The sequence below is a fragment of the Lissotriton helveticus genome, chromosome 11, assembly GCF_964261635.1.
Source record: "Lissotriton helveticus chromosome 11, aLisHel1.1, whole genome shotgun sequence".
NCBI classification, from domain to species: domain Eukaryota; kingdom Metazoa; phylum Chordata; class Amphibia; order Caudata; family Salamandridae; genus Lissotriton; species Lissotriton helveticus.
The window spans coordinates 614,233,533-614,258,083 of NC_136072.1; positions in this window are offsets into that span (position 1 = coordinate 614,233,533).

Genomic DNA, 24,551 nt, shown 5'->3' on the forward strand with positions numbered 1-24,551 from the left:
TATGATACTGATATCACTTACTATGAGATCCACTTACAGTACCTATATGACAAGTCAATTTTTTATATTATCTTGATCACTTTCACTCAGAATATAATTTTAAACAGCAAACTAACCTTTATTAACTGCTCCCGTCTTCATAGGCCAATTACCTTTACTTAAATTTTGGTTCTAAAAACACTAGGTATGAATTTTTTAAGTCAAAAGGCAAACGTTGTTTGAAAGTCAAATGAATGTCATTACAGTGGGTCTAACCTTTACGACTTTTTAAATAGCATGTGTAATGCCCTGATGTTGTTGAAGGACCATCATGATAAATAATAGCTACAGTTGCAAACTGAGAAGCCACGAAATTTTTAATAGAAGTTGTCAATTTACTTACATCAGGTCTACATCGTTGGAACATTAAAATGACATACTGACCATAATTTTGTATAAATAATGTGGACAGCATTGCAGATTTACTTTGACTACACACCATATTGTGATCAGCTGCTTTAACTAGATTATTAAAAGACAATGATTTGCAGTCTGGTAAAGTCAAATATATAAATCTTTCAGTGTCTATTGTAGTACTACTTGATAAACTACAGTTGTTGCAGTCATGCTGCCATTGATAAGAAAGGCTAAAAAGATTTGTTATATCTACACCTTCATCTTGCAATACATCAAACATATACATTAAAAATTCCTGACAATCCTGCTGAATATTCTGTGAAAGTTGTTTTTGACCAGAACATATGTCTAGAAGATTTCGAATTTCTGAAACACTTTCTATGTTTGCTCTATCACTGCTACATTTCTCAAACACAGAATTCAATAAACAGCAGAATGTTTCATCCCGATTTTCAACAATCTGTTCTTGTAAATTTTGAAGAAAAAAACCAACATTAACCACTACATTAGCATAGCAGTTGACACCAGAACTGTTTTCAAACTGAAATCCAACAACATCTTCAACAGAATCCTTTTTCTTTCTGCTTACAATTACAGTTTCATCTACTTTTTGTCTTTTTGCTACTACCTCAGTGCAATTATTCTCATTTCTTCTTTTTCGGCCTACCACACGTTTTTCAAACAGAGGATATTGAGGCAAATGTGGAGCATACTCTCTTCTTAACCTATTGTATTCTTTAACACAATCTAGATCAGCACAAATCTTTGTTTCATCACACTCAATCAAGTACAATCCTGATAAAGTTCCGACTCATGATAATGCCACATATGCCATACCCTCTTTAAACACAGAACTTCCAATGTTCACCAAAGCACTATCTACACTTAAACCTTGAGATTTATGAATTGTCACCGCATATGCCAAACAAATAGGAAACTGTTTTTGGCGAACATATAAGTCTTTCACAAGCAAAAACCTAGCTGAACAACGACAAATTTGTTCTATTTCGTCAATGCCATCAAATTTAATTTTTAAAATTTCAATTCCATCTCTATTTTTGTAATTCACAAAACCAACAACATGACCCATTGCTCCATTTACCAGACCTCTTTCATCATTTAAATTCCTTCTCAAAATAATACGACAATTTAAAGACACATTCAGAGTCTTTTCAAAACCAGCAGTTTTAGATATAGTCTTCTCTAATGAATCCAATTTTGATTTCAAATTTTCAGACAAAATAATTGTTGCTCCCATATGCTCTATTTTATCTATAGCTTCCAGTTTCACTATCTCTTCATTTTCTAACTTTAACATTTTGTTGTTGAACATGGAACATTCTTTCAGAGTTGGCATCAAACATATGCCAGATTTCTTCTCGTTAATTTTCTTAAAAATATTCTCTGGAAGAATGTTTTCATTTGGGTACAAATTTGAAATTAATCGTCGATGTAAAGCTTCTTTCCCATGCTGACTTACTTTTCCGATTCTTACATCTTGTTGAATATTTTTATAATCTTCATCCTTTGCCTGCCGCATATTTTGGAGTAGTTCTGCATATTTGAAATTTAACCATATATTAACGTTTCCAATGCTTCCTAGGCACTTCCTGGTATCTTCATGCGTGACCATTTTAAACACTGGTTGTCCTTTCACTGGAGTCAACTGCAGTAGATCTCCAAAAACAATGATGTGTTTCCCTCCAAATAACACATCATACTCTGTTCTAAGAATTTCTTGCATTCTCAAATGCACAAAAGCAAGCATTAGATTTGAGACCATGCTTACTTCATCAATGATAAGAAGTTTCATTTTCTTCAGGACTCTCGAAACTTCGGAACACGCATCTCCAGATAGCTTGTGGTATTGCAATTTGTTATCATGCTCCACTGGCAGCATCAGTAAACGATGTAAAGTAATCCCTTTAATATTATGTGCTGCCAGCCCAGTTGGAGCGGTAACAACACAAGATAGCGGTGATTCAGTCCTTTTCTGCAGATAAGTTGCAATTGCTTTAATCAGAAAACTTTTTCCAGTTCCCGCTTCTTCACTCACGTACAGTTGGACAGGCTTAAATTATGTACATGAGCACTCTTTTTTCTCATGAGTGAATCCATGTTCAATCTGTTCTGTGACTACATTATATATATGCTTCTGCTCAAGGTTTAGTTGTTTCACCAAATCTTCTAAGTTAACTACATCATCTTGAGCTTGTTCCATAGCTCTTTCCACCTCATCCATGGCAGTGGCAGCTTCATTTTGGATAATTGGTCCTCCTAGTGGATCCTGACTCAATGAAGTAGAACTCTGACTGTCTTGAGAACTGTCTCTCGCAATCTCTGCAGCAATTGTTGCTTCTTGCTCTATTTCTTCGTTCAACATTTGCAGATAATTTGGAAAAACAAGACATTCTATGGTATCCTTGGTTGCATTAAAAGAATCTTCGTAGTTCCTCTTCTGTACACCATGGTTTAAAGAGTTGCAAAAGAGCCAAATAGTAAAATTCCCTTTTCTCTGGATTTTCGCAACTCAATTTTCGATGATTAATCAAATGACCTTTTCTCTGTTTCACTAGACATTCTTCACATCAAATGACAGCATATATTCCATTATTGATATCTTCTCTGATGTTCCTCTTATAAATATAGCTTTGAAGAACTTCATAGAGACAAGCGTTCTCAAGGTGAGGACTTCTATTTGGATAGTATGTATCCAACATGTTTGTCTTCAAAATATCTGTACTTTCTGGTTCTTTCTCCGCCAAATACTCTATTTCTTGTACAGATTTCAAAACTCGGTTTCGTGTTGCAGCAAGACCTAGACTCACCCAAATGATGGTTCTAGATTTGGCATAGAGACTTGCTGATGACAATCGATCAGAACATTCATATGCTCCAATTTCTCGATGCGACAACATCTTCAGACTGTAACTGTATAATTTCTTGCTTAGACTCTTTTCATGTGAAATGTCCTCCCACATTTCCTTCAGTTCTGTCTTTTCTTTTTTTTGTGATGTAAGACGTCACATATCGAGCCACAGCAATAGAGTTGTCAGCAACGAATTGAATATCCATGTTAGCATTCCACATTGACAAAATCACTGGGTTATAGTCGTTGATGTACTTGGATTCTTCGTTTCTTTTTATATTGTATGTATTTTTGGGTGATTTCCTCGTCACAGTATGTCGTAGAGAAGGCATCAAAATATTGACTCTTCCTTTAGAAATCACTGGTCGTGGAAAGCCGAAACGACATTTTGTGTAGAACTTGTCCTTGTTTCTGAATTTTCGACGACAATACTTCCCACAACGATGCGATTGAAAGCGTAAAACTTGTTGCCTTAAACCGTTTTCCTCTGTAGTTTTCGGAACAGCACATGTTGAATACTCTTCAATGAAACTCATCACTGTTTCATCCGAATCTGTTCCAAATTTGGGTGCATCTTTAATCCACAACAACATATGTATGTGAGGAGCACCTCTCGCTTGATACTCCTTTCTCCAAAAGAAATCCAAAACCTCTCCAAGGGGAGGATTTTTTTTGTTGGTAATAAAAGACATCATAGCTTAAAATCTATGATTAAAATATCTGCTTACATTCACTGGATCCAAAGAACACAGTTCTCCAGGTGTTTTGAATTCTATATTTTGTATATTTGCATTTGCCTCGCGTATAAATTGAAGTAAGTCGTCCCATGCATACTCGGCACAGCTAAGAGTGGGGAACCATGTAGGAGTTCCTAAGTTTCTTAGCATACATTTCAATTCCCCATGACGACGGTACCAATACTCGTTTGTACCACGCTGACATGCCATGAGATTGATTAGATGAGATTCCAAAATATTATCTTGCAGATTATCTTTCTCCATAAAGTCCCTTGCTGAAACATTTTGCAGATGTGCTCCACTTTTCAGTATATGATTTACTGCATAAGAAAGCCCAGATAAGTCACTTTCATACAGTAGATGAAACAAATATGGAATGCATTGACGAAACCTTGGATCTTCAGCATATAATCTTAAAGTCCGGTATTCAGATGCAGGAATTTGAAGTGGTCGATCGTCATATCGTCCTCCTCGACCTGTTGGAAATAGCTGTGGAAAAGAACGAGCTTCCAAACTTTCTTCCCATACACTAATGGGACTTCCTTTTGCTGCTTTCATTTGAAACAATTCAATTGCATTCCCCATTACTTCTTTGGAATGCAAAGGATGAACAGTATAATGTTCATATATTTCTTCACTTCTAGACACATCAACTTTTTCAATTTGGCCAGCTGAACAATCACTGTCTTCATCTGCAGCTGTTTCCTCTGCTCCAACACATACATGTTTGTAGTACTCATTGTTTTTGACCAAATACAACGTTGCCTTTTTGACTTTCCTAACATCCACTAAATCTTGCTAGATTTTCTTACTCTTTGTGGGAACCCCATTAACTAGAATAACCAGAGGTTCCTCTTCCACTTTCTCTACACCAATTGTATCAATATTTTTCTTGAAATCGAGAGGCAAATAAACAACTCTTCCCTTTAATCCTCTCTGTAAATCTGAAGGAGGCAATTTCCCTATCTTAGGCTCCATGCGAACAATTGCCTGAAAAGGATGGACACATTGAATCAAAATAGACTCATATGTATTTAAATCCATCAATTCAGGAGGAATGTCTACCAACTCAAGATTATTATGAACAGCTCTAGCAGGCATCCTGTTTTCATTTAATTTATTATAACAATATTTACAAATACGCTGATCAGAACTCAAATCAAAAGAATTCTCCACCAACAAATAAGTTGCAAAATCCTTCCACTCATAATTATTTATCTTTTAACTTTTTACGTATAAATCAACTAATCTAGTTTGATGCTTATAATGAGTTCGTCGACAACACACACAAGTAAAATTAGGCCTTTCACTTGATTTCACCTTAAACTTGGTAATTTCCTGGTCAAACTTTTCTGTACTTGAAATCTGTACATTGTCTTCCACATTACCTTGAATTTCTGTGTCAATTTCTACACTGTCCTCTTTTTCACCAAAATAACAAATCTCAATTTATTCACAAATCTTCTTCACATCTAATTCAGTTCCATGCAAAAGAGCACTGTTTAATTGTTTAAGCATAAGTGCTGGACTTTTTGCATAATACAACCTTCTCACTAATTGCCTCATTTTGTTATGATGCACTGCTAACATCCTAAAATGATGAAAAAGACTCTGACATACTTTTCTTGAAAGACAAGCCAGTGAATGGCCTTGCAAGCCTGTCTTTTCTCTCACTCTGCAAGGATATAAGTCTTGCAACATTTTCATTTTATGTTTTAGACTTTTCTTACTATATGTACGTAAGAAATTACGAAGCAAATCGATTGATTCCTGTCGCACACTACAAATACTACTACACTTCCAAGTGTGCACTGGACCCTTAGTACGTCTCCCTAAAACTTCATCAGCTAATACCTCTTCTGCATCTCTAGACACAAGTTTCTCTTTTTCAATCGGACAACCATCTTTCACCTCATATGCTCGACCACTGGTGTCAACTCCATGCACCAAATCATTCTCCTGAAAGTAACTCTCCTCATTAAAAAATGGCTCACAACTTGAACTATGCATCCATTCTCCAGAAAAAACTTTAGAAAAATTAGTCCGATTAATTACTCTCTTGCATCTACTCTTTGATTTGAAAACATCAATTGTCTTGTTAAGTGTCCTAATTCTATTAATTACTAAAATAAATAATTTTTTCTTAACTTCAAAAGCCTGATCAACAATTTTCTCTACGTTTTTCTTTTTCTTGTAAAAAGCAGCTCTCTGCTTACCATTCTTAATGTTTTTTAACAAATTTAAAACTACCCTATTGTGAAACATTCGTTTACGAATGTCCCTAAATTGGTTTTGTCTTCTATTCCTATACATATTATTCTCTGCTCCTGCAGTATTAACATTTTTAGGGGACCTCTCCTCCCTCTTCAAATTTCCTCTCTCCTTCTGTTTATTGACATTATCATCAACATTTTTTTTTGATCTACATATGTTCCGAAAGAAAGACTTAGTTGTCTTACCAGGAGCTTTTTTCGTGTCTTTTGAAGTATTTGTTGTAGAGGACTGCTTTAATTCCGTTGCTGTTTTTGATTTTTTCCGCTTCACATCTTTTCTTTTCCTTTGCCTTGAGGGCATATTTCCTTACTATGCAAATCTTGATTTCAATCTGTCATAAAGAAAAAAGATAACACATTTTAGACCACTATTATCAAAAAACAAAGCAATGACAATAAACAAACTATATAAACACTACTTTACAACATATCTAAGTTTATATCACAACAACTATGTAACTAGGATTAAGACAGAGAAAAAGATCTAGAGGAACTAACACAAAAAGACAGAGAGAGTCAGACAAAGAAACAGATAGAGGAAGAAAAACATAGAGAAAGAGTAAGACAGAAAGAGTGTATAATATGTTATAAGACAGAAAAAGGATGTAATAAGGAGAGGGAGTCAATCAAAGAAATGGACATAGGGAGTAAGTTACAAAAAGGATATAACAGGGTGTAAGACAGAGAGAGGGTGTAATAGGATGTAAGACAGAGAGACGGTGTTAGAAGGAGAAAGGATGTAAAAGAGACTAAAACACAGAGAGGCTGTAAAAGATAGACTGAGAGACTAAGTTTGAGACAGGGTGTAAAAGGAACTAAATCAGAGAGAGGATGTAACAAGGAGTAATGAGAGAAAGGGAATAAATCAGAGACAGGGTGTAAGAGAAAGTAAGTTAAAGAGAAAGTATAAGAGAGTATAACACAGAATCAGGATATAAAAAGGAATGAGTCACAGAGAGGTTGTTAGAAGAGGACTAATGGAAAAATACAGTAAGTCAGGAACAGAATATAATAGAGACTTATACATTCTTCATAATAATTGGTAAAGAAACCTTGGTGCATAAAGGAATTGTATTTTATAAATGAGCGATGTTTCAGTAGTGTAATGAAAAGCTTATACATTTGACCTTTTCTCTGTTTTTCAAATGTTATTCTAAAAAAAGATTATGAGGCCTAAGCAGGAGTGCAGATGAGATGAAGCCTGTCCAGGGGAGCACAAAAGGTGAGGCTTGTGTCCAAGAGTGCAGTGGACAGGACTAAACTGGAGTAGTGTGCAAAAAAAGATGGGCCTGCCTCAGTTTTGCACTGCTGATGCGTCACTTTTTTTGACGCATCGGCGGCATAAAACATGTGCCTTGTTGCGCCATATTTAAAAAGTGACGCATGTAGGTAGATGCGTCACTTTTTAAACCTCTGCGCCACATTATACCTCTGTCAGGTATAATGTATACAGAGGGGGCGTTCCCCCGCAAAAAAGCCTCGTAATAGTGACGCAGTGAAATCTATGAGATTTCACTGCATCACTTTTAGGACACTGCTACGTCAAAATCTTGCGCCTGCTTCACAGCAGGCGTAAGACTGAGGCAAACACTTTCACATGGGGCTTTCCCCATGTGAAAGGATGCATTGCTGGAGTTGCGTCACTTTTGTGGCACACTCCAGCAATTCGTCACTTTTGCGCTTACAGATATATCAGAAATACTGACCTATCTGTAAGTCCTTGCGACATGATGCGTCATACATTAAATATAACGCATCATTGGTGTCACAAGGAGTGCGCAGTGAAAAGTGACGCATCGCTGTTTTCATAAATAAGGCCCTCAGTGTGCTTCCTAATCTGAGGTAACACAGGTGACATGATTGTGAAAGGTTCAAATTGTTTATGTAATCATGCACACACTATTTATTCTTTCTCAAAAATGTAAAAGCCATTGATTTGCCCCAAAATCGATTTTTCAATAACATTTTAGAAACAGAGTGCAGGTCCTATGTACAAGCATTCCATTTCAGTACTGAAAAGTCACTATTTTACAAAATAAATTTCCTATCTCTTGCAAACATTGCTACCAAGCATTACCCAAAAAATGAAACAAACCAACAGCAAAAAAAATTCAGTCTGCTTCCTAATCTGAGGTAACACAGGTGACATGATTGTGAAAGGTTCAAATATTTTTATGTAATCATGCACACTATGTATTCCTTCTCAAAAATCTAAAACCAATTGCTTTGCCCCAAAATCGTTTTTTGAATAACATTTTAGAAACAGAGTGCAGGCCCTATGTACAAGCATTCAATTTTACTACTGAAACCCATTGATTGGCCCCAAAATCGTTTTTTCAATAACATTTTAGATACAGAGCGCACGTCCTATGTACAACCATTCAACTTCACTACTAAAACCTCAGTATTTCACAAAATAAAAATCCTCTATCTTGCAAATGTAGATACCAAGCATTATCAAAAAGCATGACACAAAGCAACAGCAAAGAAGCTCAGGACCTCATTTATGACACCCTGCGTCAGTTTTGCGCTGCTGATGCGTCACTTTTTGTGACGCATCGGCGGCATAAAACATGTGCCTTGTTGCGCCATATTTAAAAAGTGACGCATCTAGGTAGATGCGTCACTTTTTAAACCCCTGCGCCACATTATACCTGCGTCAGGTATAATGTATGCAGAGGGGGCGTTCCCCCGCAAAATGCCTCGTAATAGTGACGCAGTGAAATTAATGAGATTTCACTGCATCACTTTTAGGACACTGTAACGTCAAAATCTTGCGCCTTGGGCTTCCCCCATGTGAAAGGATGCATTGCTGGAGTAGCGTCACTTTTGTGACACACTCCAGCAATGCGTCACTTTTGCGCTTACAGAAACGTCAGAAATACTGACTTATCTGTAAGTCCTTGCGACACGATGCATCATACATTAAATATAATGCATCATTCGTGTCGCAAGGAGTACGCAGTGAAAAGTGACGCATTGCTGTTTTCATAAATAAGGCACTCAGTGTGCTTCCTAATCTGAGGTAACACAAGTGACATGATTGTAAAAGGTTCACATTTTTTATGTAATCATGCACACACTATTCCTTCTTAAAAATGTAAAAGCCATTGATTTGCCCGAAAATCGATTTTTGAATAACATTTTACAAACAGAGTGCAGATCCTATGTACAAGCATTCCATTTCAGCACTGAAAACTCACTATTTTACAAAATACATTTTCTCTCTCTTGCAAACATTCCTACCAAGCATTACCCAAAAAATTACACAAACCAACAGCAAAGAAACTCAGTCTGCTTCCTAATCTGAGGTAACACAGGTGACATGTTTGTAAAAGATGCAAATATTTTTATGTAATCATGCACACACTATTTATTCCTTCTTAAAAATGTAAAAGCCATTCATTTGCCCCAAAATCGTTTTTTCAATAACATTTTAAAAACAGAGCGTAGGTCCTATGTACAAGCATTCAATTTCACTACTGAAACCCATTGATGTGCCCTAAAATCATTTTTTAATGAACATTTTAGGAACAGAGCACAGGTCCTATGTACAAGCATTCTTTTTCACTACTGAAACCCATTGATTTGCACTAAAATCGTTTTTCAATTAACATTTTAGGAACAGAGCATAGGTCCTATGTATAAGCATTCATTTTCACTACTGAAACCCATTGATTTGCACTAAAATCGTTTTTAATTAATATTTTAGGAACAGAGCACAGATCCTATTTACAAGCATTCATTTTCACTACTGAAACCCATTGATTTGCACTAAAATCGTTTTTCAATTAACATTTTAGGAACAGAGCGCAGGTCCTATGTACAAACATTCATTTTCACTACTGAACCCCATTGATTTGCACTAAAATCGTTTTTCAATGACCATTTAAGGAACAGAACACAGGTCCTATGTACAAGCATTCATTTTCACTACTGAAACCCATTGATTTGCCCTAAAATCGTTTTTTAATTAATATTTTAGGAACAGAGCACAGATCCTATTTACAAGCATTCATTTTCACTACTGAAACCCATTGATTTGCACTAAAATCGTTTTTTAATTAACATTTTAGGAACAGAGCACAGGTCCTATGTACAAGCATTCATTTTCACTACTGAAACCCATTGATTTACCCTAAAAACGTTTTTCAATTAATATTTTAGGAACAGAGCACAAGTCTTATGTACAAGCATTCAATTTGACTACTCAAACCCATTGATTTGCCCAAAAATTGTTTTTTAAATAACATTTTGGATACCGAGCGCAGGTCCTATGTACAACCTTTCAACTTCACTACTGAAACCTCACTATTTTACAAAATACAAATCCTCTATCTTGCAAATATTGAAACCATGCATTTTCAAAAAGCATCACACAAACCAACAGCAAAGAAAATCAATGTGCTTCTTAATCTGAACTCTCTATCTATATTGAATGAATCATAACTCACCTTTACAAATGCTTTGGGAGATTGAGAACAGTGTCAGATACACACACCAATATTTCTTTAGCAGAGCAAAAGGTATGTTATCAAGGCACTACAACCATTAATGGCACAGAAAACCTCTAATTCTACATACATATTGCTCATGGTAACCAATCAAAACTCTTCCCTCTCTATTTTCAAACCAACACCCTTCCCCCCCCCCCAGCCCTTTCTACCTGTTACCATAGCCGCTCCCTCCTCACTGAGCTCTCAGGGTTAAAAGTTTATTCTACAATGTTGCAAATTAACTCTGCAAGGATGTTTGACCTCTCAATACACCAGCTTATCCGCTGCAATCTTTCTTTAAATGACTTTTTCTTAACCATTCAAATTACTTCTTTCACAGAACAGAACCATGCACCCTGACTTCCACCAATCACTGAAACTCCACAGTTTTTTTTTACAAACTCCCACAGTTCCAACTGCCATTTCATTCCCACACTTCATCTGACTGCACCAGAACCTCCTCTTACCATGTATTCTGTCTGGATTATTGGACATAGCTACATCCACTGGGCTCAAAGGTATGCAGCTACCAGAAATTTTCACAACCTTGACTTACCAAATGTAGACATAAAATGTATTGGCCAAAGAGGATTGAGATGTCATCAATTGATACCATTGGTGAAAACCTTTTTGCATCTGCCACACCCTCCCCTCATAATTCTGCACTGTGGTGGAAATGACCTAGGCACTTTGACTGGGGTAGGTCTGGAAATGCTTTTAAAGGACATCTTTGGGCAATTGATGACACTTTTTCCACAAATTGCCCTGGTATATTCCAATATATGCCAAAGACAGAAATGGAAGTGGTCCAACCAATTTTGTCCACAATTTGAGAAAGCACGGAAACATGTGAATAAATCTGTTTCTGCTTACATGAGAGACTATGGAATGGGTTCAATATACAACAATAACTTGCGTTACAACATGCAAGATATCTACAGAGGAGATGGTGTGCACTTCTCAGATGAGGGGAATAGAATATTCCTCCTGAATTTAAGACTGTGCATTGGTACCTACTTGTAGGTACCTAAATCAGCCACACAACCCAAAAGCTCTTTTCAGGGCTACCCTACCTCTGATCACTCCAAATGATTATCTTTTTATAATTTTTTTCACTATTTTTCACCAAAGTACGCTCCCAGGTACGCTTCCGGTGCCCGTACCGGGCGCTCACCCCGCAAAAAAATAAAAAAATTTTTTTGGGCATATATGTACCTCCTAAACTCCCCTCAGAAAACCTAGGGGGTCAGGGGGTGTCTACCGTGCCCCCTTTTACCCATTCCCAACGTTGGTTGTCCTCCATCTTGTGTCTCAATTCTTCCGAAACACAAGATGGAGGACTCCCGTTGCGCTTACCGGTACGCGTACCGGGGCGCTCACCGGTAAGCACTCCCAAAAAAATGTAAAAGTTAATTAACATAAAAACCTCTGTAGAGATGTTCACCAAATATAGAATAGGCCATACTACATACCAGTCCCTACCATTTTCCCACATTTGGTGGAATTCCATAGAGCCATTTGGCCTGTAGCCCTGTCTAAATATCCTGAGGTAAATTACATGACAAAAACACATCTGAAGTGTTAGAATTTACAACCAATTAAAATGTTACTTTCATTTTCTACTATTATTTCCTGACATTTGATTGGTTATGTACATGAATATTTATAAAAAAGAGAGGGAAACACAGCCATTTTGACTACTACTTCCTGAAGTACATTTGAAAAGGATTTTCACTGAGAACTTCAACTGCTTTCACAAAGGTAAGTTGTTATTTTGGAAAGTGAAGTATGTTGTGCACTTTAAGTTAATTTAGGAAAACATTTTCTGATAGTTAAATACTATCCCTCTGTAATAGTTATAGATTGAGATAGGCTTCTCTGTTATAGTTATGGATTGAGTTAGACTTCTCTTGTATAATTATGAATGTACTTAGGCTTTATCACATACACTTTTTATATTTCTACTTCCAGCCTGATACCATACACTGCCCAAAGATAACTTCACTGTTAAAAAACCAAAACTACCTGTCTGAACTTAAACCCAACAGTGCCCTATCTCTACTGATATATTTATTTTTTATGCAATTTACAGCAAGAAAATGGAAGGAGAACAGAATAAAATTAATATTTCTTTCGAAATTGTTCTGGAGAACAACCCTGAAGAAAATATTGCTGAGAATGATGACTTTGACTTTATAGATGAGTCTCTGGACCATGAATTACTTCAGTGTGTGGAAGCAATAGAATCACAGAATGAAAATGAGGACATTCCAGACAATATATTGTTAGAAGTTTTATTAAATTTTGAAAAAGAATCAGAAAAATAAATTTATATTTAATAATCAAAAATTGTTCGAGACATTATTCATTTTTATATGTAATTCATGAAGTAGTACCAAAATGATTATAATATAAAGTGAGACTTATAGTATACTGTGCAAATTTTTTGTTACATAGTAATTTTGCTCATAGTTACTTCCTTTCTCCCACTTTATTATCTCCAATGTGTATTTGACATCTCTTTTTCATCTCCTGCCTCCATGTTGTTTCTGCTTTCCTGACAGACTATAGTATAGATTCCATATACCACAATAACTTCTGTAACAACATGCAAATTATCTACAGAGGAGACAGTCTACATTGAATTTAAAACTCTGCATTGGTACCTACATGCTGGTACTTATATCACCCACACAACACAACAACTCTATGCAGAGCTACCCTACCTCTAAGCACTTTCAATTAATATTTTACTGTTTCACTGGGTTTTCCCCTTGGTACGCTCCCCGGTGCGCGTACCGGGCGCTCCCCCCGCGAAAATCGGAAAAAAAGTAATTTTGTTTTTGGTCCCGCGGGGCCCTTTTATGGCCCCACATCAAACCTAGGGCGTCAGGGGGAGTCTACTCTGCCCCCTTATGGTCATTTCCCCCTTTGTTTTTGCCACCTCTTGTGTTTTGATCCTACCGAGACACAAGATGGCGGCCGCTCCGGACTGTTTGGAATGTTTACAGACACCCGAGAGCCAATCAGCTTTCCGCGCGCGAACTCGCGTAGCGCGCTGGTAAGCGCCCCGGTGCGCGCCTATAGATATATATTTTTTTGAACCTAAATTACTCAAAATCCACTGGAGCGCATATCTTGAGACATAGCAAAGGCACATCCGGCTACCAGTCCCTACAATTTTGCCAAGTTTGGTGGAAATCCATTCAGCCGTTCGGGCTAAAAGTGAGTCCAACCGCCCAATGGAAATTAACATGGGGAAAACACGTTTTGGGACCCCCTTTTATCTCGGCCCCCGCTTAACGAATCCCCCCAAACTTTCAGGGAAGGAGCGGAGCGGGCCATCTTCTTTGAGAAATTCGCGTAGATTCGTCCACCGGCGCCAAAGTTATTCCCAATAGAATGTTGCGGATTTCCTATGGAAACTAGGTCCTAACTATAACTACCTACTGGCGACCGCCAGCAGGTAATATTTAACGAGAGGAGTAAATAATGCCATTTTGGTTTTGTGAATCGGTCCCTTTAGAATGCTAAAGGGTCCGGATACTTCCTGAAATTAAAATACAGTACAGATAGGTAAACATCTGTGGATGCATTGGATAAACTGTCAGGCTGATGTCAGGCTGTGTGTTGACATTTACCAACATGTGTGATTTTGCCCATATCCTTTGGTGGCTGTTCATGCTGTTTGTGGCAGAAAGAAATATTATTTATTTTTATTTATTTATTTTATTTTGAAGGTTTTATATAGCACTAGCTCCACCCGAGGGTATCAGAGTGCTTTACATCAGCAATGGCATTGCACAATAACAAACAATCATAGTAGTCGACCACATACGAGTTATACAGGTGTTAGAACCAATACAAAATTCAGGTAATAATATAGGCAAAACAATAATGATTAAAGGCACAAATAGGTAAGGATATAATAGCAAGTTGCAGGAACCTGAATGTAATTGTAGATAGGAACATTTATAGAATGTCAGGGGGAGGATTCAAAGGACAATAGTAAGTAGTGGGAGGTAAAGAAATAGGGAAGGGAGGTGACAAAAGGAAAATGGGAGGGGTGAAATGAGGGAAGGGGGAGAAGGTTAAGGAGGGAGGAGGAGAGGTTGTCAGGAAGGATATCAGGGATTTAGTTCCCCCAGAATGTGGTGAGTAGATGAATTTTCAGGTCTTTTTTAAATTTGGGGTAGGAGGGGTTGCATTGAAGGTCTTTGGGTAAGGTATTCCAAATGGTTGGGGCCTTACCTGGGAAGGAGCGGGATTTGGAAGCAGGCTTTTTTGAGTAGGGGGAATGAGAAGGAGAGTGTTAGAGCTTCTCATTGTTCGGGCACAGCCTGCTTTTTTAAGTTTATTGGAGAGGTAGGATGGGGTCTTCTGGTATAGGGCTTTGTGAGTAATGCAAGCAATTTTGTAGGAGGATCTGCCTTCAATGGGGAGCCACTTCAGGGACTTGAGGGCAGGGTAGATGTGGTCCATGCGTTTACAGTTTGTTGTTAACCTGGCGGCTAGGTTGAGAACGGATTTGAAGGGGGCCAGGTGGATTTTGGGGTGCCAGAGAGAAGGGCATTACCATAGTCTATTTTGGATAGAACAAGAGACTTGATAATTAATTTGAAGTCTTCAGCTGGGATAAAAGGTTTGATTTTTTTGATATGGCGGAGAGTGAAGAGAGCACTTTTTGCAGAGTTCTTGATGAGGGAATTAAGTGTGAGTTTATTGTTGACAGTGATGCCTAGTGATTTAACCGAATCGGCGAGGGAGAGAGAGCAGTTTAGCGCATTAAGGTAGGGAATCCATGTTTGGATGGGAGTGGGTTGTTTTTGGGAGAGAAGAGGATGATCTCAGTTTTTTTAGGGTTGAGTTTCAGATGATTGATGTGGAACCAGGTTTGGATCTTAGTTAAGGCTGAATTAAGGTGTAGGATATCCGCATGGGATTTAATTTTTTAGTACAATTGGGTGCCATCAGCATGTAGGTGGTAGTTGATTTTTTCTTGTTTGAGTATCCGGGTAAGGGGTTCCATAAAGAGGTTAAAGAGAGCGGGAGAGAGGATGGATCCTTGAGGGACGCGAAGGAAGACAGAGGTTGGGTTAGAGAGGCAGTTTTTAATTTTAATTTGTTGTGTTCTATGTTGAAAGTAGGAAGTGAACCAGTTAAGGACAGTGCCACTGAGGCCGACGTGGTTTTTGAGTGTGTTTAGTAGGGTTGGGTGGTAAACAGTGTCAAATGCTGCGGAAAGGTCAAGAAGGATGAGTAGGTAGGTATCACCCTTATCCAGGGCTAGGTGACTATCATCGACTATGTTGAGAAGTGTGGTTTCTGTGCTGCACCCTTTGCGAAAGCCAGATTGAAGGGGGTTGAGCAGGTTAAACGTATCAATGTGTTTGTCCAGTTGGAGGAGGGCCCATTTTTTCCAGGGCTTTGGAGAGTAGGGGAAGGTTGGAGATGGAGCGGTGTATTATTTGTATTTTTTCACAGAAAAAGTTGCCAATTTCTTCGCATTTGTTAGTCGAGGCAATCGGGTTAAGGGGTGCCGGGGTGGTTTGGTTTCTAAGGATGTTGAACAGTTCTCTAGGTCTGTTTTTGGCACGTGAGAGTTGGAGACGAAAGAATTATGCTTTCTCTGAAAAGATGTGTTTTTTTGTAAGAAGCTCTCGCTGTTCTAAGGAGGGTAAGGTGGCATAGGGAGGGGTGTTGTCTCCATGTTCGTTCCACCAGTCTCAGCGAGCGTCTTTCTTTGTTAAGGTCTAGTGTGAACCAAAATTTAGAGGGGGCATTTTTTAATGTTTTAGTTTTCAAAGGGGCAAGTTAGCCTAACACCTCTCTTACAGTTTTGTTGAAATGCTCCGTGAGGTCTTAGCATTAGAGGTGGGGGGTGAGACTAAGTTGGGATTGGAGTTGATGCTCCAGTGCGCCAGGAGGGATTTGTTTAAAGTTTCCGACTATGACTGTAGCTTTATTTTTCCTTCGAGTCAAAATACAAAACAGTGTTTTTTTCCGCATCAATGACCACCAAAAAATGAAATGGAGCAAAATAACATAGGCTTACAGAGTGCAATATGATGCTGAACAGCAGAGTCTTTAAATTACTGCCAGGAGGGCAGAATATCCAGTCCGTCTTAGTTTTAAGCACAGAATAATTTCCTACCTACGATAAAATGATCTTGCAAGTTCTTTGGATCGAAGAGTATTCATAAACAAGGATTTTTCAAAATGCTAAGTACTGAACCTTTGTTCACATTGCACCATTTGGTCATTTTTATACTGTCATGAAACATGCATGAATTGCTTCGAAGCAATGTTTGTATAGTGCTGTACTAAATGTTCATGGAAACAGATAAAAAATTACTTAAATCTAACACTTTTGTGCTCTGACTATTACAATGGTGGTGCCTAGATCGAACATCTCTTACTCTCATTTTGATCTTGGAACGTGCTGAGAACACAACACACTTCGAAATTCTGACATTGTTTTTCATAGGAAAGGATATGTTTTTAGGGTGTTCAGTTGCAGGTTTATGGATATTGCCCGAAAATATGAATTTATGCTAGGAAATTAGGTTTTTCCCACTACATATTTTGTGTTCGCAAATCTTCAGATATTTATGTAGTTGCCACCCATGTCTTTACGGATATATAGATAGGCAGACGCTGAGCAGTTTCCCACAGGGCCAGAGGATTTATGAATACTTCATGGGAAGCTTTGTTATATTTTTCTTGGTTCTGTAAGGTTATTAAGATCTACATATATTATGTCTTATAAAATAAATCTTCTTGCGATGATTTCCCTTTCATCACTACCAAAATATTCTCAGCACCAATGTGTAACTAATGGAATCAATGTATAGTTCTTATGATACCATAATTGGCAGTTGAAGTGTAGATGTCCGTGGGTAGTGTCAGACACAATTACTTTCCTGTAAACTGTATTTGAAAAAGGCAGAACTATAACTGGTAAGAAATTATGGGGTTGATTTACTAACATTTCATGCGTCGACATTGTGCTGTGCAGCATCAAATAGAGAGGGCAGGAATGGATCACATTTACTAATATGTGCTGCATTACTGCTCTTTCTCTGTGCTTGTGCACTAGTGGCGGCCAAGAGCCAACACATTCGCACCCATGCACATTGCAAGGGTGCCTGTTCTACAGGCAGTGTTGTTTTTGTGCAGGAAGTGACATCTTCTTGCGCATAAACAATCCTCTGAGACATTTTCCTCTTTCAATGTGTGCAGCACACGCAGAAGGAGAAAGAAATGAGGAGAAATAAACATATTTCTCCTTGTTACATCTCCCCTAAGAAGGCTTAGCATTTTAACACATTTCCAGGTTTAATAGTGTTAGTAAATCTGGGAGTGCTCCAAAAACAATGGGTGAATATGCTTCACACATGGAACGCTGTCTCAGGGCAGAGTCATGCAAGGCAGCTGCTAGTGCTGTATTGCATTACTCCAAATTTACTATGCCACACAAGGTGGGTCTACGTGGCATAGTAAATCTGACCTAAGGGCTTGCGTTGCCCGTGTGTGACACAATGGCAATGCAAGCCCATAGTAAATCTGGGCCTGTATATGAAGAGCCTGTATACAAAGAGCCTGCAAAATAGCTGGGAACTGGAGGCGGATAGACTGGGTCCAGTGTTACAGTTTGTTGTGAAGGAATGCAAGCAAACACCAAGTAGCCAAAGGTAAGTGGCTTTATTAAGCAACAACAGTTAATAGCAGCTGTTTCACTCCTGGCCAGTGTCCAACTGCCCACCATGGAACACTTGTTCTAGAACCTCTAATGTGGAATCCTCCAGTGAGAGGACTCCATTACAGTGAGGACACAAGACAAGGAAAAGCCCAGTCACATGCTCTTGAGACAGAAGCTATAAATACAACACAGTTTCTGGCAAAAGGATTACATGCCATCACAAATTGTCAGGGCTGGAAAGAAGAAGTGTGCAGAAACAAGAATTAGGGGGCCCAACAGTCGAGCGATTTGCCGGTTTGTCCCACTGCCACCACTGAGGCACCTTGAGACACCCATTGTCCCGCAATTTGTTTTCCCTCCAGGTTTTACTCTCTCATAAGGCAAGCAAGTTTACCTCTTTTGGGCTTTTTGGAACTGTAAAAGAGTTATTTGTTTGTCAAGATATTCCAAATGATTCACAGCAAACACCTTATTTGTAGGTCAACTTAGGAGCTGCATTTATTTACACCTCATCCATCTCCAGTTTAGGGCAACTGCCTATTACTTAAATCTTAACATTCACTCTGCATGCAGGCTAAAAGATATTTTCTAGAAAAGTGTCATCCCGCACTTCTCTTCCCTTAAAAAATGTATAATGCCTCAAGACTTTCCTCCCACACTTCTCCCTTTACAAAAATATAATGATGCAAAACTTGAACATAACATCAATTTGAAATACCCATTTATAAACCACAGGCAAATACAGTTAAAATGTAACAAGAATTGATAGCCACTTACATACATTTTCAAGTACTTAGGTGTCTTACATATTCTAGCGCTTCTTCTTCTAGCAAAATTATGATCTACACTCTTGGAAACTCCCAAACACCAGTTTTTTAGATCGTCCTCGCCAACCTCCTTATTACTGCATTGTGGATAAAGCAAGACTATTATAGTTATCAATTCAGTTTCTACCATCATTAATTTTGATGGCATTCTTGAAAAAAATCATTGCTCTTTTTTTAAAATGTATTGTTGACACCAAAATAGTGTTGTCACATTGCCAGTGGTATCCAAGTCAGGGAACCACTAACCTCAGAAGATGATCAGCAGGAGCGATGATATGCAGAAAGGCCCCCTTCTTCTTCTGGATGCGCCCACTCACAGAGTGACTTATACACCCCTATGCGTAAGCGCACCCCAGGGAAAAGGGAAGTGGATAAAATAAGAAACACTGCCAGATGGAAATGGCCCTCCAGTCCTGTTTCTGTTCATATACCAGAGACGATCATCACAGAAAGGTAGGATCCCTCTGTCAGGAGGAGAATGCTATGTAGCAGTGATATTCTCTGGGAGGAAGAACATACAGTCCGGAAACCCTGTTCAGTGATACAGATGCTCCAGTATGAATAACCTCAATATCAGCAAGGTACCTTTTAAAGCGCAACTGCGCTTATGAAATGAAAGGCAAAATTAGCAAGGTTATGTGAAACAAAACGATGCTCCAGCGCATACAAAATCAGCAAGGTTAATAAGCAAAATAAAACAGCGCTCCAGCGCATACAAAATCAGCAAGGTGGATGAGGAATTTAGAACAGCATTCCAGCATAGGCAAAATCAGCAAGGTTTGTAAGAAAACAAAACAGCGCTCCAGCGCATACAAAATCAGCAAGGTAAATGAGGACTTAGCATAGTATTCCAGCGTAGGCAAAATCAGCAAGGCTACATGCAAAACAAAACAGAGCTCCAGCGCAAGCAAAATCAGCAAGGGAAATATTAACACGAGCGTGAAGGGTGCCAACCAACTCAGCTGTAAAATGGGGGTTCCCAGAGCCAGAGTCGGCGTTCAGTGTGCCAGGAAGAAAAAGTACGAGGGCCACACGGGAAGCGCACCAGCGCTCTCTTGGGACTTTACACACTTGAAATAAAGGCGGAGAACCGTTTAAAGTGCTCCTGCGTGGTTCTCCGACCACGGGCGCCAAAATACCTGGGAGTCCTTTATGGAATTCAGCGGGAAAGGAATCCACAGTCACAGAGCCTCGGGAGTTGCTGGTCGCATCCGCCACCAGCCAGGAACCTGATTGTCAAGCCCTGCTTCCTTACACTGGAGGGGCATTGTAACTTCGCCCGGTGCTTCCTCTCCCAGCGCGAAGTTAACGAGGCTTCTGGGGATTGTAGTGCATGGTGTTCCATGCGCCTCCCAGTGGCCACTTACGAGTATTGTGCATTTTGTGATACATAGAGGAGTATAAAGGCAATCTTGGAGCCCTAACTCGAAGGGGATGAGCTGGAATCGCGACAAGTGTTCTCACTTTCACCCGATCACCAACACATGTTATTAGTTTTTACACATTGTCTGACATCAGAAGAATTTTTGTACTCATAATAAAGTATGAATGATGCACAGAATTCCTTTTATGATAGATACCACAATCTTTAAAATATCTCTCCAGATCATTAAAGCACAATTGAGGACAACTATCTGATAAAATGGAATTAGGATATCTCTTTCTTTTAAATATCTCTTCAAAAAGTATGATAACACACACCGATGAAATATCTTTTATGCATGCTACTTCCATCCATCTAGAATACAATTCCATCAGAACTATGAGATATGGTTTGCAATGTTTTCCATGTAACTGCCCCATATTATAGCTACTTCATCAAAGCTAATTTGGAAGATCTCTACAAACCATGGGGATTTGTCTAGTCTTCATGGTTCCTATGGTTTTGTATGAATTGAATGTGAGCCTAGCTATAACGTACCTGTAAACTTAGTTTTTTCTAGTAAATATCTAAGGTTTTTATAATTCTATTTCCTAACTGTAGCATCCCTGTAACCTCTTTTTTTTCGTGAATGTCTATGGTTTGTTAACCTTATCTACTAACTATAATGTCCATGTAACCTTTGTTTTTTGTGGATTTTCAGAGGTTTTTTGTATTTTATTTCCTAACTGTAAGCTGCAATCTTTTTGAGTGGGTGTGTGAGTGGCTGTATGGTCAGTGAGTGGGTGTGTGAGTAGCTGTTTGGGTGAGTGAGTGGCTGCATGGGTGAATAAGTGGGTATGTGAATACCTCTATGGTTGAGTGAGTGGATGTGTGAGTAGCTGTATTGGTGAGTGAGTGGCTGTATTGCATACCACACCACAACACATTCACAATGTATCACACATAACTCTGTCTACAAACCATGCAATAACACCACACCACATCATACAATACTGGGTATAGAGAGACATTGAATGCAACCAGTCACTAAGCACATAAAAACCCTGAGGCCAGAAAATCACTAAAACAAGGTTCTGCGCTAGATGCTATAATGCCAGGAAGGCCCTGGGGCATAAGGAAACTATTGGCCCTTCGAGCCTGTGAAGCTGGGGAAACCAAAACTCATAATTAATACAAAAATGATGCAAGATTGGGGAAAAGAAGATTCCTGTACAGGAGGTACAGGAACAGGAAGTCCTAAGCTAGCTCTTGGTAGTTGTAGTATGGCTGTTTTGTCCCATCTCATCCTCTGTTAGGCCCCCTGTATGTGTGAGTGAGTGGGTGCATCAGTAGCTGTATAGCTCAAAAAGGTGGTGTATGAATGGCTTTATGACAGTAAGTGAGTGTGAGTTGTTGTATGAGTTAGCGACAGGGTGTGTCTGTGCCTGTTTGGGTGAGTGTGTGAGTTGCGGTATCAATGAGTGAGTAAATATCTGAATGGGTAAGCACAATGGTGTATGAGAGGTTGTATAAGTGAGTGACTCAGTGCATTAGTGGTGTATGGGGGAGTGAGTGTCTGTAAGTCGGTGTGTGAGTGTGGGAGTTGATATGTTTGTAGCTATATGGGTGAGTGATTGGGTGTGTTAGTGTTTACATGGGAGAGTGACTGGGTGTGTATGTGAATATATGAGTGGCTGAGTGCATCATTAACTGATTGAGTGCGCGAGTGTCTGTATGTTAGAGTGAGTGGGGTGTGAGTAGCTGTATGGGAAAGTTAGCATATGTAAGCGTATGTGTCTTGGTCTGTTATTGACTGTGTCGGTGAGTGTTTGAGTGGTCAACTGGGTGACTTGCTGAGTGTATGAGTGGCTTCAGCAGTGTGTGTATGTATTTATCAGTGGCTCTATAAGACGCTACCTTGGCATATAGCTTGACAATGTTAGTTTGTAGATCTACACAGAAAGAAGGAATAAGGAAACTGCTTTACTCCAATGGTGTTATTCATAAAGAATACAGATCTAAGTTAGTATTACTATTTGCACATTTCTGTGTTAAACATTTTCTTTTTGCAATGCATAAATTAAATAGAAATAGTAGACATTTCTTATGCTGTTATAGTATCTACTTGTAGCATGATCAATGTACTGTATAAATATTTATTTTTCAACAGCGGGGAAAAGAATCACACACGTTGTTAAAAAAATACCCTGTTCACATTTCAACACCTGTTCTTTTCTTTTCCTAAATGTAATTTTGTTGCTTTCTATACCATTTCCAAATAAAATGGCTTCTAATGGCAGTGAGGATCTGTTGGTACAGCACAGCAAGGCGGCAATCAATTCCATGGGAGCTTTTCACAATCCCCTCCTGGCAAAAGACACTGGTGGCAAAGCTTATCAAGTGCTTTTTATGCATGAAACTCCTCCCTACGAATAAGTCAAAGAAGCATTTCTGTGGCACTACAAGTATGTTGACACATCTAAAGACTGTGGTGGCTGGCATGTACGTAAGGTGGTGGGGCAGATGGGACAAAATATGAAATAAAATAAGGACATAAATAACTGCACTTACCTTCCTGGCACGATAGGCTCTTTGTTCCGGTATTCTCCAGGGAGGCAGGCTCTATTGCAGGACCCAGGAAACTGCACTCCCCAATCCTGGAGCTGCCCATCATTGCTTTCTGCTGCTGCCTGACTGGCAGCAGCAGAAAGTTCTGCCCCCTATCCTGATGCTTGGCTCGGGACAGGGTTTCGAAAAATAAAATGGTAATAAATTAACTTTATTACGATTTTATTTTTGCATCTCTGGGGGCTGTTATATTGATGGGGCGATACTCCCCTGCCTTAACAGAGGAGCTGCCCCTGGCTAAGGACTTATCTCCCTAAAACACTGTTAAAAAGAAAAAGAACAGAAATATAGGTTAGTATTTAATTTACAAAATTACAGTAATGTAACAGTATACAATGCTTACGCTTCAACAGTATATCACAATATAGTAAAACATTTCATTTTCCCTTTTTACTGTTCTCAGCTTTCATACTTGTACACCATAAACTATGTACTGTATGAAGATTCATCAATGAATGTGGAAAAAACAATCACACAGATTATAGGAAAAAATGCACAATATATTACTGTATATAAGTGACACTATGCATTGCGTTCACTACAATTTGTTCTTCAGTTGTTTTACCTGCAATTACTATACTAAACTAAACACACCTATGTTAAAAATATATTTTTATTATTATACTTGGTACAACACTTCTAATAAATATGAACAACCGTTGAAGTTTGGAGATCCTTCTGAAAACATCACCCCTGGTAGACTGAATGATATCTTAAACCATGACGATACATGTAGAAAACATACCGAACAGCAATTTTTTAACAGTAATTCTCCTTAGACCTTTGTTTGTAGAAACAAAAGGTAAGAATTTGATAGTCTGAAAGTCAGTTTCTGTTTTAATTTAAGGTTGCTGTCATTGCATTCTGTCCATCCAGTTTCATTCTTTAAATAGACAGTATGGCGTCAATGTGTTACAATACGTTCTTCAGGAAAGATGATAGCCATAGTAGTATAAGTTCTTCCAGAAATTGATATTTGACCTGCTTTGAAATTTGTAATTTCAGTTTCCAATTTAGATCCATCTGCTTTGCATCCTTGTAGCATTAATGTAAGTTATTTTCCACTTCTTCATATATGCAATGTATACATAACATCTGAACTACAATTTGTGCAGGTTATATGATGGTTTGCTGTTTTGATCAATCTATCAAAACACACCGTTTTGGAATCTGATAATGTTAAAGCACTGAAATTGCTCAGAATTTATGTGAGCAGTAAACGTACAAGAGCAATCTCCACACTCATGGTTCCATGTGCAA